Below are 15761 nucleotides of genomic sequence, written 5' to 3' on the forward strand. Positions count from 1 at the left end.
CAATAGACAGAAATTGATATAGCAAGAAGAGGAAGCATAAGTTTGATAATTAGGAACGAGAAGAAAAAGTGCATTTTTTTCGAAATAAAAAACGTATTTCAAGGCAAATTAAAAAAGCAAAGAAAAATAAACCAGAAGAACGACGAAAGGAGCACTTAATGCGGGAAAAAAATATCTGTAGGTCCTCTTTGGCGAAACAGGTTTTATCTCGTTTGCTAATTCCTCCAGAGCATTAAACGAGGAGGAAGAAGATGGAAACTAAAACGATAAAATGAAGTAGGATCGTATGGCTAATCGAGGTCTTATTGGATGAAGGTGTCCGACATTGAAGTGCTGTCTTCTGAATTATATCTAGAGGTCTGTTGAGATACTAAGACCAAAGATAACAAGAAAAGGGAACTAATAGTATGAAGGCATTAATTTATAGGCAAAGAAACAGTGACACAAACGGATTTAGAATGTCCTAACCCTCTGGCATATACGAGTAAAATTCTTTTTCTCCAAGAATGTACAATGTAAAATCATTTACATGGGCTATCTACCTCTTAAAGTGCCTGTAAGAAATGAAACAGATTGTAAAATTCAGAAACAGTTAACAAATAAAAACTCCTCACTCCAAACTCCCTTTTAGAACTCTCTCAACGAAATTAAATATTCCTCAGAAGGTTCTCAGTCCTTAGGAAAGTCAGAGACGTTACAGGAAGCAGTATGGGAAGGATAGAACTCAGACGCAAAAGAAAGTGATGAAGGTTTTAATAATTTGTCAATTTTCCATTTAGTTAGGAAAACCAAAAGAGATTCTTCGCACTCGTAAAATCTCCTAAAACACTATTATTAGTCAAAGAAGCGTCATTCGGTGATAGCGGTGTCAAAGATTCATTTGCAGCATCTATTTTTTTTAAAGAAGCTACATAAAATCAGAAAGCGACATCTTAGCTATTAGGTTATGGGTGGAAGGGGAAAACATCGACGGAATCAAGGACAAACATTTTGCCTGGACTTTTAGCCCAGAAACTGCATCACGAGTGAAGTCTCCAATTCAATAACGCGCAAAACTTCACGATGAAGACGTTCCTGGAAAATGTATTCCAACTTTTAGGAACGAACGGCATTTCTTTGCGAAACACTCCACAAGAGACTTCCGGTGGAAAGAAAGACGAATACTTCGCTGCACACACAATCTTCGCATCTCATGAACAAACTTGCACACGATTTCGGAAGAAACCATACGAATGCCCTCCCTGGCCTCCAATGCCCTTATTGGTTGCTTTCTCAAACTCTCCAAGTACGCAAGTAGGCCTTTCCTACGCCACGTGGAACTTGACACTGCGTAAAAGGGCCCCCCCATCGTTCCCCGCGCCGTGGGCGAATGGAAAACATGCTGGAATGGTTTCCGAGGGGTAGAAATAAAGAGGGAAAAAGAGATAGAGAGAGAGAGGGAAGGGGGTAGGGGAAGGGAAATAGATTATTTCCTCTGTCACACAACGGGGCTGCAATGTAAAATGCACACACACAAAAGGGACTCGCGGAGATAAAGCGCTGAATGGAGACGGAGGAAATGGTGGCGCTTGGAATGGGTTCGAGGCTGTGGAGGTGCGTCGGGGGTGAGTCAGGCGTTGAGGGAAACGGGGGGGAAATGCAGTCAGCAGTCACGAGTCTCCGACTCCCCCCACCCCCCTTTGCAAGCAATTCCGAGTAAATTCATTCTACAGAACTCATTCGTGACGCGCGCATGTGCATCGCAAATTAGGTGCTTTGGAAAGAAAGCCTCCGTGGTCTGGGTGTCATCCTCGAATTGTTTTCCAACACCCTCGTTGAGTTAGAGTTTTCCCGGACGCATTGTTGACACCACAAACCTAACGCAAACACTCTCCGGAGTGTGCCCAAGGAATGAGTTTCTAGTAAGAACACGAATGCATTATCCAGTGCTTAAGGAAAATGACGGGTAAGAATTTTAACTGTTCTGCCATTAGGGAGGGGGGGGGAGGCTTAAGAGTTGAAAATATTTTCACCTTAAAGGGTCAAGTTGAGGGTGGGCTGGATTTTCAAAAGAAAAGAGTTGGGAGGCTCATCGGTCGGAGATAACCCACTATACATAAGAGACCAGGAGTCCACAATTTTAACGTCCCATTAGGCCGACTAGAGAAAACGATTATCACACGGAACCTCAGCAGGAATCAGATTAGCAATTAAAACTTGCCATAGCCTGGATCAAACCGTGCGAGTGGAGTCAGTGCCAAATAAACCACACCATTCCGATCTCGAATTTTAATTTTACTCCGTCAGACAACGATCATTCACTTGGAGAGAGAAATAATAATGCTATTATGGTACCGCTAGGTTAAATGTAATATCAACTCACCACAGGAAAGCTATCAACAACTATCCCAAATTTCAAACTATCATTTCGGTGGTGAGAATCAAGCTACAACCTTCAGGTCAATTGACGTATGTGAACGAACTAACGGGGTAATCACGAAGCTAATCAGATGAGGTAGTCAATGATTTCTACCATCGATAATACAGTGAAGGCATCAATTAAGCTAGAAAAGTTTACATTATCATGAGTTACATAATTATCACTGGCAGGAACGCAATAACGGAATCAATTCATGTGAAAGAAAGTTAATTAAAGCGGAAGCGAGGCGGGTTATGAGTTTATTACTGGATATGGGAATTACACGTAAAACGAAACTCAAATGCTATGTGGGTACACGACTATTATAGCATAAAACAATTTGCAACTTCGAAGTCCCAAATCCAATTCCATTTCCTCTGAGAGATTCAATTTTAAGATGAAGAAATGTAAGCAATAAGGAAATGAAAAAGGTAAAATTTGTTACAATAAGAATTCACCGACAGAGTACACCTGAGCCAATGCTACACTTAATCAAACCTATACATAAATTTCCATTAAAATACAAAACGAATAGCAGCGGTGGGGTTCGAACCCACGCCTCCGAAGAGACTAGTGCCTTAGACCAGCGCCGTAGACCGCTCGGCCACGCTACCGATATAAATAACACCATCGAAAGAGAAACTTTATAAAGGCAAATCGTTCCATAGACATGAAAATGGTCGGGTCAGGGAAAGCAGGACTTTGATTGTGAGATCCCGAAGATCATACTCGCAGCAGCGAAAACGTAAAAACTTTGATATGGAGCGCAGCTATGTACGGCGCGGAAACGGGTTATTGAAACAGGAGAATAGACGTAGATTAGAGGCTTTTGAAATGTGGGTGTGGAGAAGAACGGATAATGTGAAATGGACCGAGAGGAAAACTAATGAGGAAGTACTTGGTATGGTGGGCGAAGGGAGGGGTTTGTTGGGAGAAATCCTATGGAGGCAGGAAAATTGGATGAAGGGCGTAATGATCGGTAGTGAGATGTTGAAGACTGTAATTGAGGGGAGAATCTTAGGCAAACGAGGAAAGGGCAGGAACACGATAGGGATGCTGGAGGGGATGAAGGGAGGATAGAATTACTTAGAGATGAATAGGGACCCGATGTAGAATAGGTTGCTGGCTTGTGTTTTACTTTGCTAGGAGTCACAAAATATTTATTTGGTATTCGTGTCCATCCAAAAACCTACCTTATCCAGTAGATTACCTAATAAGAATACTATATATATATATATATATGTATATATATATATATATATATATATATATGTATATATATATATATATATATATATATATATATATATATTGGTATATATATATGTGTATATATACATATATATATATATATATATATATATATATATATATATATGTTTATATATATATATATTGGTATATATATATATGTGTATATATATATATATACATACATACATATAAAAGACATATATATATACACACATACATGTGTGTATATATATAACCTAAATTGAAATATTTATACACATACTCATTCATACATATAAATTAACCATTTTCCTTTAAATTAACAGAGAGAAAAGATTGGATTATTTCTAAAAATATAAAATATTGTAAAAATATGATAACAAACGTAAAATTAATGTGAGTACAATTCTAGAGAGACTATAGCTAAATATTTCATTATTTAATCATTTGGATGACACAAAGCCTTCGGCGTGTAATTTGTCCCCAGAATGCATCCTTGTAGCGTCACTGAATTTTTGGTTATGCATGAAAAAAGTAAAATTCAGGGTTGGTGCCAAAGCATTTGATACTAGTTTGCGTAGCCTTGGAACTCGAAGGGAGGGATCGGACGCAGATTTGCTCCACCTATAATTTACTCGAACACGAAAAGGGCAGTTAGAGATTTGGAAATGCGGATCACAAAATTACCCCTTCGGAAGAAATTAATTCAAAATCCAATAACAACAAAACGGGCATTAACACTCAGCAATTTCGGGGTGTAGAGGGTACGAGTCCCTCGAGCGTTTTTACTTTCGCCCGGCAAAAAAAAAATGACGAAGGCGTGTCTACCAGTGTCCAGACGTGTGTGATTAGCGAGTGGAATGAGGGGTATGAGGACAGACCGTGAGAAGCGGGCCACGTCACTTCCGGGTTGAACGAAGCTCGGTGGGAGGAGGGCATGGACGGAGGCGGGGCAAGTGGGAATCTAGGATGCTTTGCTGCCTGTCTGCCATCCCGCCGAACACATCGGGAGGACTCGCTCACTCCCTCTCTATCTCGCGGACCACTTGGGGCCTTCCCTCTCTCACACCCATGCAAACGCGGATACTGATTGGCCGAGAGACATCTGGTGGCCGACTCGAAACGCGACGAGACAGGCGCATTCCATCATTTAATTACTTCGTTAGCCACGATTGTCGGAATGCGCCACTGTAACCCGCACTTGCCACGCGGCCACCCGCCAACGACATGCCTGTGCCACTCTTTTTTTTGCACAGTTGAAAAAAAAATGCCCCCGGATATCCAGGTTTCATTGGGCGAAAAAATTCGGCATTGCGATCAAGCCCTTCGTAGGTCGGATATTTAGACCGGCAGCACTAAACTACTGTTAATCTCTAAACACTTATTCGCCAATTATTCCTTATTATTTAATACATCATTGTTTATTTGTCTGCTGTTGCAGATCGTTCAAAACTTTGGAGAGCCAATGCAACGGAATTAAGATTTTACTGGTCTTGCAGTCATTAAAAAATTAGGAATCAAATCAAGAACTTTGTATTACACTAATTTATTTAAAATGTACAAGTACGACCCGAGTTTCTTCATGTCGTGATATCTTCATGTGTTGAAGATTCAATGACGAGGCGGAGTTCGTAAACCTTAAAGTGGCCAGAGTTGATGCAGCGACCAGTATACTGGCATCTGGCCCTGGGTTCGATTCCCATCGGTGGCAGAATATGTATTAGGAGTTTCCTGATCCCTGCTTGAGTATCCTTCAAGTAGAGTATGCATACCATCGGATGAGACATCTACATCTACACATTAGACCGCAAGTCGTCTCAAGGAAGTTTGGCAGGGGATGATACGTCACCATTCTTGCACCACCCGTTATACACATTACGAGCATTAATATGGTTAGTTACCACCCCAACGACTGCACAAGTGATGCAAATAAGGAACCCCACTAAAAAGGGCGGGACTACGAACAACTCAGTCACTAATTATCAGTTAGCATTCTACCTATACAGGACGGACAAATCACAAATAAATAGCCCCTATAATTTATTCAACACGAAACCCCGTCACCCGAACCAGGGACGCGTGGTGGAGGGCGTTAGGACGCCAGAAATGAAGTGAGTTGAAGGTTAATGTACCTTGTATGTTCCTAACTATTTCAGCCTGTGCCTATCCATTTCCGTCTTAGTGTTTCCCCCTTGAGTTTTTCACGCGAATAGTGCGCTCGAGAGACGAAAACTCGAATTTTATCCGTTCGGCAGTCTATTCCCCATATTCTGACATTTGTCAGTCCTGCTTATGTAATGAGGAACTGAATCACATCTACGTCGGATGAAAACCGCACGGTTGGTTTATTTGCAATAGGTTTGATCGAGTTTCGAGTCTTCGTATAGTTTAAGGTTTCCATCCCAGATCTTGTAGTATACGTGTGTGGGACTCTTTGTGCCTTTTCATATCAATTTTTAACGTTTCTGGCAACCCTTCTTTAAACCTTGTTCAATCCTTAAAGAAATGTTTTCGACGCAAAAATTTATATTTTATTTTTGAAGTAGTATCATTAATGTAAATCCATACCTCTCACCTATCTCTACCTTTTGTTTGTGGTTAATGTAGAAGCTCTTAACCCAGTTTATTACATTATCGTTTAATCCGTACCCTTCCAACGAGTGCATCAATTTGACTGGTGAATATATCAAAGGTCTTTTTAAAATCTATGAAACTTGCATCTACTTATTTGTTCCTTTCCCCCAATAGCAATTTATCATATTCAAAATCTCAACTGTGTTTCACATGATTTCTCCTCTCTCAATACGCGTTGTTTGCTGGATATTAGGTCATGAGTGCCAAAAAATATCATGAGGTTGCTAACAATGATACGTTTTAGAGCTTGACAGGAGAGGGTAGTTACATAAATAAGTTGGTTTTATTGGTATCCTATCTATTTCCACTTATAAAGTTGGAAGCGATGTTAGCTATTTTTCATCATAGGGGAACTAAACCTAAAAGAATCGACTTATGCATATTAAATACTTATTTTAACACAGGCGTCATTTTTGGCGCGAGCTTTTTCAGTATCCTCTCTGGTTCGGGGGATTTATTTTTTTTACTGCGGAGGAGTTTCTGCATTATCCCTTTTTGGGTAATTGTTAGGTCATATACATTTGTGATGGATTCGATGGAGCATAAATTTGCTTTTTCTGAAAACGTCAAATACTAACGAAAATAGAAATAAGCCCTTTAACACATAGCTTCGCTCATAGGAAATTTATATCAATACTTTTTGAATAAAAGCAAATATTTTATTAGTTACGTAAACCGTGGAAATCCAAGCCGGAAATGAAACAATGAATGAATGAAGGGTATTTTACAGCCTAAAAAATGAATAAATGCAAAGATTTCATTGGTCGAGTATACCGTGGAAATCCAAGCCGGCAATGAAACAATGAATGAATGAAGGGTATGTGTATTTTACAGCCTAAAAAATCTTTAGTAATTGAATGGGTGGAATAAACATGGAAATCACTTATTCTTGATTTCGTCAAAGGAACGTAAACTGTATACTGCAAGTGTCCGCGAAAAGCGCTGCCTAACCCTTAATGACGGATTGTGCAGTTTATAACGGAGACGGAGAGGCCAAAGAGAACTTCGCACTTCATGCGTAGTGACACAAATCTCTTCGACCCAACATCCTATGCCAGTGTGAATCAACAGCTGCGGCAAAATAAAAGCAACCAGGCGGACGCCCACTAAACATCCTCTCCGGGTTGAAATAAAGGACGTCCTTTCTTTATCCAAACGGTCGGCCGCAAAATTCTATATTTTTTTCCCTTTCCTCTAGATGGGCGACGTTACGGAAAATAACATTGCAACATACTTTTTTCGCTCTCATTCTACGTATTCTTATCTCGCACTAAGGGGGCGGATTTAAGATTTTGTCGCGGAACGGAAGACCTATACTTACGACGTCAAATTAGCGGGGGCGGATGAACGGAGCGGAGGAATGCAGAAAACGGAACCTCCTGTGTCAGTTTAAAAAGGAAAAAGGAAGTGGAAAGGATGGGAGAGCAAGTGGGGCGTTGATTTCGTGAGGGAAATTTGGCGATCCCTATCAAAGTAAATGGTTCCCACTGATTGGATGAGATCCCATTTTTCAAAATCGATTTCTTTCCCTCATTCCTTCTAGTCCGCGAAAATCAATTCAGCCATAATCTATCCCAAGGATATCAAAAAAGGCCATCTTGGTGAGTTAAAGGAGCGTGCCGTCAGTTAGCGAGAGGGGATATGCAGTTTAATAACAGACTGGGTTTGTGTTTTCGCGCCTCTCTGGAGAGATTGTTATGTCGTGAACGTGACACTTCCGATTTGAAGTCTCTTGGTCACAGAAGATCAAGAGGTAAAACTAAAATGGCGTGAAAACCGGACTTAAGTAACTATTAAAGGTTCATTAAAAAGGTTTCAACTCTGGCGTGCATTTCGCACATCACAAAAAGAGTAAGATGGGAAGATTGGACCGTTCACTTCACCAAAATATTATACCACCTTTCCCTTACGCATTGGACACCAATATCGCTAAAGCAAAAATGCACCGTATGTACCATATATACCATGAAATCAGTGAGAATAAAAAAAATCGCATATTCATATTATTTTTGCACATTTCAAAAATTATCTTAGGTAAGATATCAAAAACCACCCCGAAAGCCTTCATTTAATGAAGAGAATTATAGACTAATTTCAGGTTCTTTAATAAAATATATCCCAGCTGTTTAAAAATATAGGATAACAGGGTTAAATAGTAAGAAGAAAAATGTTTTCGCTCCCATATTAATTCATTTTAGGAATTTTTAATTCATTGATATATGAAGATATTTGATAAATCTGAAATTCATGGATATGAAAGTAAGTCCAAGGGGTAAGGCTGCCAAGGCGTGAGGCACATTGATGATTTTCTCATACATTTTAGTACAATCAAAAGAATAAGTCAAACATAACATTTTAACATGAACTTCAGCATTAATTCTCTGTTCTACCTCACATTAATTAAGAGCTTGAACATTTTATGAGCATTATCTACAGAATTACAGTTAGCTTTCTCGGTGGACAGAATAGAGATGAATAACCAAAAATAGTGTTTGGTGACATTGTGGTATTTTGGACAATTATATGAAAACATATGAATATTATTATCTGTTACGGATGTATGTAAACCAACTAATACAACTGAGCACCTCAGGAGGATGAAGAATATAAGTGAAATTTTTGTGAACTTGACAAACCTTAATCAAAGTGAAAACAGTATAGCTAAAATAGGATAACTAATATATCGTGAGCTTAACAAACCTTAATCAAAATGAAAATAGGATAACTACAGTAGAAAATAAAATGAAGCCCCACTCAAAAGATTCGTAAGTTTCTCTCCATTTTTCTGGTCTTCACTGCGTACGTTGACATTACTAACAAGTATCGCCGGTGCTCCAACCAGCATCTTAAGGCCGGTCTTCAGTTTTTCAGGTCACCTTTGACCTGAAGATGCTCGGGCACTGGCAAAACTGTTGTCAGAAATTTTAACGCACGCAGTGAAGACCCGAAAGAGAGAAATTCTACGGATAAACGTCATGAAAATCTAAAAATCAACTTTCGCAAAACTTAAAAAATATTTTTGCAAGCACTCAAAACGGAGAAAAATGAAATATTTTTCTAAAACAACTCCTTTACAGGCAAACGAATGCAAGTGCCGTTTACTCCGTGGGTACGCGTTATATTCTAACCATTAAAGTGTACACAGTCGTCCAGACGATACGGCTAAACTTCGGTCGAGGGAGGACACTTTAATATTTCAGCCGGAAAAAGTCTTAAATCTTTTAACACCAAACGTTCATAAAATTCACCTACGATAGAAAATCCTCCGCATGTTTTTCATCGACTTGAATGAAAAAAAACAGACTCCTAAGATTAGCCCAGAAAAATAATAAGAGAGCACGGAAACCTAAAATGAACTCTCAACACACGCCCAGCGTCAACCTTGTGAAAACAGTCGCGAAGTCTGCGGATAGAATAAATAAATATGCGAAAGAGACTTATAGACATAAATTTTAGCTGCTGCATTCTTCGAGCGAATGATCTATTGGATTTAAAAAAATTACTCAGAGGCAAATCCCAATGCTATAAATAGCTAAATATATCCTCTCACCCCTTTACCATTTAAAAAGCGATGAAATAGCAACTTCAATTTTATACTGACACATGATAGATTTTGAAACTGCCCCTCAGCCTAATCGGAACCATACTGAGTGTAATTGGCAACGAACCAGATGGAGGATGATGCAATAGAATCAAAGACATTCCAACACACGTGAAATTTGAGTGATCCCGTTTACTTATGTGCATGCACATCGCGAAAACAAGAGTACGTTAGGATTAATTCATTAAAACTGTACACATGTATTAGCGATATTAAAAAAGCAATTCCGAAGAGATAACGGCAACTAATTACAGAGAATGTACCATAAGTGGTGCCACAAAATATTTCGAAAGTGCAGCAATTCAGCAGAACTTCTCAAAGTAATTCATCTCGGCCAAGAGAGAAGATGGGATATTTGAGTGTAATTACATCTAAGTGACATCGAAACGGAGAAAGTTAAATAGACGATGAACAGATATAAATTAGCATTACTGAATCTGTAACGTTGAAAAAATGCCGGATGATGCCCGATGAAATGGCGAAGACTAAAATGCGAAAAAATTTAACAATATCTAAGAGAAAATACTGTAAAGACAAACAACATGAACATAAATATGCATGCAATGAAGTGAGTACCCTGAAAAAATTACGGCAGCATCCTCTTCCTTAAAGTTGCATGAATGATTTAAACGCCAGAAAATCCGCGGTTCGGCACAGTCCAATTCAAAGGCGAACCCGCAAAAAGGCTCGAACTTTCAGCCAGCAATTAATCCCGGATCCCTCTCTCTCTCTCTCTCCTTCTTTCTCTCTATACAAAATTTTATTTTTCCTGAAAAAAAAGAATTACGAACGCGTTCGTTTTAGAAATTGGAACGCCGAAAATTTTGGCCTGGCAACGCCGTTGAAGGGAAGTAGGGAGGACGTTAGATGAGGAGGGCATAAAACAGAAGGGAATGACTGCCCCGAGCCGTACGCCTCGCATCGCCCCCGCCTCACTCACCACCTCAATCATAGCTTTTTGACCCCCGCCGAACCACACGATTATCGTCTTAAAGAAGGCGGAGAGAGAGAGAGAGGAAAGAAATAGTGAGGGGTGATTGGTAGGAATGGAAGGATGACGGATTTAGAGAGGGATGAAGACTATGGAGATGGCGGCTCCCCTTTTCACTGGGAAATGGCATAAAAAATGAAATGAAGAATGGCAATACGGAGAGAACAATCTATTCGTGACCAGTTTTGCGTTTGCAAACTTTTCTAAACAATTGTTCGTAAATTACAAGCCAAAACTGCACTAAAATGCGCTGACAGCTTTCGATTTTCTTGACTTCCAGAAATAGTTTTAATGAAGTCCCGCAGTTCAAATAAATGCTAGATGGAAGTCTCATGAGTCAAGACAAAATTATTTTCACTTATCCGATTCATCTCCGAAATTATTATTAAAAATGGGGCTAAACTTTGAAAAATTTTCAACTGCAATGAAGTGTGTTTACTCTTTTAAGCATTTAAATTTCCTCCGTTATTATCCTGGGAGGGTAATGACGTAACTTATGCCCTATGGTGAAGGTTAAATTACTGAGATATAAACAATTTCCAGTAACAAGATAAGACGAGACAAGAATTTGCTCAGAAAGGCATAAACCTTTTATCATTTGCTCAAGTTGATCTGTGCGTGATTCTGACCAGCATGAAGAACTACTGCCTATTCATTCCACATAAAAATAGTTTCCGGTTTATACATGACTCAACCGTAAAGGTTTTTAACTCAACATCGGAGTAAATAAATAGCCATAGGATAAATAAAGCACCCATGTCCGAGGTAAAATTTGAACAGATGAGCTTGAGCACTGAGATACCATGCTAGAGTAATGACCGAGTACGCCGTCCGCCGGATGTGTCATTAAACTGTGGACCCCTTGGCGCCTATCGTAAAGAGTAGGCTAATGTCGAAGCCTGATTTTTCTCGACCCTTACTCCATTCCCTAGGCATCTTGCCCCTTCCAAATTACCCACCTATCCCTAATGACGCAAATTACCTCAGCTGACGGCTCGCCTTCCCTAATAACAACTACTACGATATGGCAACCACGATCGCTCTTTCAAACTCATTAGCAATTCACTCTTAAACGAATTATAACCACCACGGGAACCAATTGCATACATGGTAACTAACGAGAAGTACATGCTGTATTTTAGACCGTGCTAGGACCAAAAAAATCGTCCTTGCCGGTAAACAGCAATGTTTAGATTGGATTTGGAAGAGATATTTAGACGACATAGAGATGAGATTTCCAACGAGCGCCGGCTAAACACCGTCCACGCAATCTGCCCCCGGGTTGCCGGCCCCTGATGCGTTGTGTGGGCGGGGGACTTCGGCGCGTTGTCATTCGGTTTATTTCCATTCGACCGATGAATGCCACTCGGACGAGAAAATCAGAGGAGTGGGATGGCGGAAGGGGGCGAGGACGGCGAAAGAGAAGGCGGCGGCGGCGGGATGAAGACCGGAGGGAGTGATTTACGGGTTCGGCGAGAAGGGGCGTGGGCGGGAATGGCTGTAGCATCTTTTTATAAAGGCCTTTTTCGGGGAAGGGGGCGGGGATGGGTGGGTGGATGGGGGAGACGAGAGAAGGGGCGGGGGCGAGGATGGCGATGGGCGGTGGGAGGGGGTGGCAAAAGCTGGCCTCCTTTTCTCCGCCGAAATTCATCTCCCAGTGTCTTTCGCTCTCTCTTTCTCTCTTTTTACTACCCAAGGGACCGGAAGCGTAAAGTTTCGTTTTTAAAGACGCAACACTTCGAAGGGACGGGATCCCGATTTTCCTCCGCGAAGAGCTGAAATTGCAAAGATCATCACGCTCACCCAGTGGGAGTGAACACAGTTATCATACCTCCTTAAATTAATTTATGTGACAGTAATTGGGTTTTTCGGTTCTCCGACGGTCGAGGTCATATCAATCCCATGTATTTATTTGTCTTAATAGATCGGGCAATGGCTTTGATGTATGCAACCATATCAAAAGAAACACACTCAGATCAAGTGTTCTGTTCTGGAGTTTGTCACATAATGACCATCTATTGGGGAAAAATATTAGTTTTAGTACTGGTTACAAGAATGAACTATAAAAATAATGCAATTTTTTCAACAGCAGGACAACGTAATGATATTTAAACTTAAACCATTACCTACATGTTTTTTTAGAACGATTTGAGGTTCACATTTTGATTTGATACAAACTTCGAATTGAAAATAATTTAGAAAAAAAATAATTGGGATTTTAATGATGCAATGATTGAATTCCGATTTCACCGTAAATTTACCCTTATAAAATCTCTTTCTTAACAACATATCACACCCGAGGGTATACGAACGAAGCCCTGAAAGGATAGCCGGGGCCCCCTTGTCTCACTGAGCAGAGCGTGAACCAAATTACATGCAAAACGCGCATTTGTCCATTCAAAAGTGTAACACACAAACGGAACTCGAGAGTGATTTTCAAAACACTTTCATAACACAAGACCGTGAAGTAGCAATCGTCTTGAAGTGGAATCCAATTAAGTGGAGCCGTTTGTTTTACCAGAAGTTTGACAATCATCAACAGATTTTCTGGAAAATGTGATGCTCGGTAAAAGTAAAAAATCAAAAACAGGAATCTGATCAAAGACGACCTTATAAGGGTGCCTCGGCCCCGAAAAGGAACAGCAATTTCTACTTTCATTGAGAGTTAATTTCCTCCATTACAAGTCAATCACGAGTGGAGCACAACATGAATCGCCTCAAGCGACCACTACCAATTTACTTTTGCTTTTTCTCAGAATCCTTAAAGACTCGAGCATAGTATGCGCGTCGTAATTCATTCAGATAGAATCCACTCTCCACTTATGAGTACAAACCGGTTATCAAGGAATGCTCAAGTTTGGCACATGATGACGTGCATCCGAATTCCGTCCAGACCGAATTCACAGCTAGAAGTTAATGACGGAATGAACCGATCACGTTATCTTTTGTTACAGAAAGTCATCTTGAGGCATTCAGTTCGTTCCAACGATCTAATATACTTGAAGGTATTTCAATCAGTAAAGGATCATTACATGGTTGATACTGCATCAATTTCTTGCTTGTTGTGTCCTGGCTTCCGTGTTGTAGGATGACTTTCGTGCTGCATCATGGGGTGCAGTTTTTTAGTTGTTTTGCGGTATATGTGTTTGCATGAGTATTGGATGAAGGGATTTTTGCATGAGTGTGTGCGCTGCTGTGGATGTAATTTTCCGTGTTGTTTCTTTTGCATGTGGTATTTTTCCTTTTTACGGTTGGTGACCTAACACCCCCCGCCACACGCCCTTGCGGCGGCTTGCGGGGAATTATGTAGATGTAGATTAATAATGAAAATAACTTTCTGTTCAATCAATGACTCAATATCACTGTTGATTGCTCAAAACTTAGCATTCAAAACACATTCCACTTATTTTGACATAAAAAATGTGGGAATTAACACTAATAATGCAACTACATGCCACAGCCCAGAGAAATTCTGCCTGAAAATAGCATTTGGTGCGTTGATTTCACGTTACATTCTCAGGATATTTGTCATTATGTACATAATTACCTTCAGATTGTTTTTACCGAGACCTCTTTAACGTTTTCCCATATATTTAAATAAAATCGGGGAGTGAGAGAGTAATGGATTACGCAAAATTTTCGTTGAACCTTTTTTCAATAAATGTTTTTAAGAAACGAAATCATATTAATTGTCTAATTGCTGCCAACCAAACATAGACGTGCAGCGACATGACAACTGCAGCAAAATGACTAATGGGTGAAGGAGGTTCAACAAATCACAATGTCTTTAATTCTTTTTATCGAGCGTTTAATCTCCTAAAGCGTCTGATGGTGGACGAAGGCTTTTGTTCGCCTTTAGGATTGGTAGCTCGAATCAGCGAAGGCGACATGGAAACTTTGCTGCGGGTATCCCTTGGGTATTGACGCAGTTTCTAAAATAAAATCACAACTAAGCGGTCATCACATTATGATAATAAATATAATTATAGAAATGACGTCCTTTACTTACTTTAACTTAAAATAACGAAATGATATTTGAATGGAATCACTCGTAATAAAGACTTAAAAGGGAATTTCAAATTGCTAGCTAAATCAAGAAAGCATGCGATAGCAAATTTATTTATAAATAAATACCTGTTTATAAATTCTTTTCAATAATCAGAAATTTATTCTTCAGATTTTCGTTAAAAGCAGAGTTCAATGAAGGGAAAAATCGATGGATGGAACCGGTTGGTGTAATCATCAGGTGTTGCATACGTCTGCGAACTCAAAGGTCATGGGTTTTATTACCGCCTTCTGCATGGGTGTAGTTCGAACCCTGGTAAATGCGTTGATGAATTATAAATGGTCTCTCAGAACCTCAGGGGACCACGAACTAACTAAAATATCAGGAGAAGAAATAATAAAAGAATATTTTTACATTTACAGAGTAGATATTTGGAAAGGAACGTTATTCTCAATAAGTATTGACGAATCTCCCGTTTTATATCACTTCCTCCGTCATGAACAAACGCCGATGCCTTATCTAAGTGTCGGAAAATATGAATTTGCATGATGACGTGCATAAACTAGACAGTTGTAGCTTACATACTTCGATGGCGGCCCGGGTACGGAAGAGTGCGGGAGGAGACTGGAGGTTGAGGAAGGGGCGGACGAGGCGAAGGCGGGTTGGAGACAGGACGGCGGAGGTCCTAGGGGTGAATGACATTCGACTTGGATTTTTAGGTTGCCGTCGCCTCGTCCAGAAGGCGTGGGCAGTCATCCTCGGCCTATGCGACCGATTTAATTGAATGGGTCCTGCTTTTTATTTTACTTCTCCACCCCCAACTTATCGCCCTCGACTACTATCAACACTATCCCTTCTCTCGGAATCCCTCCATCAGGTATCTCGAGTCCTTTAAGCT

The 15761-nt window shown here is 40.1% G+C and overlaps 1 protein-coding gene and 1 non-coding gene across 2 annotated transcripts in view; both read right to left on the reverse strand.

Moving 5' to 3' along the window:
* LOC139696858 (uncharacterized) overlaps positions 1–15761 on the reverse strand; it is a 521008-nt gene that overhangs the window by 226232 nt on the left and 279015 nt on the right. The window lies entirely within an intron of this gene.
* Positions 2931–3012, reverse strand: TRNAL-AAG (transfer RNA leucine (anticodon AAG)). The gene has a single exon. It is a non-coding gene; the product is annotated as a tRNA-Leu (tRNA).

This window comes from Hetaerina americana, unplaced genomic scaffold (assembly GCF_022747635.1).
Source record: "Hetaerina americana unplaced genomic scaffold, ioHetAmer1.1.p SCAF_7, whole genome shotgun sequence".
Taxonomy (NCBI): Eukaryota; Metazoa; Arthropoda; class Insecta; order Odonata; family Calopterygidae; genus Hetaerina; species Hetaerina americana.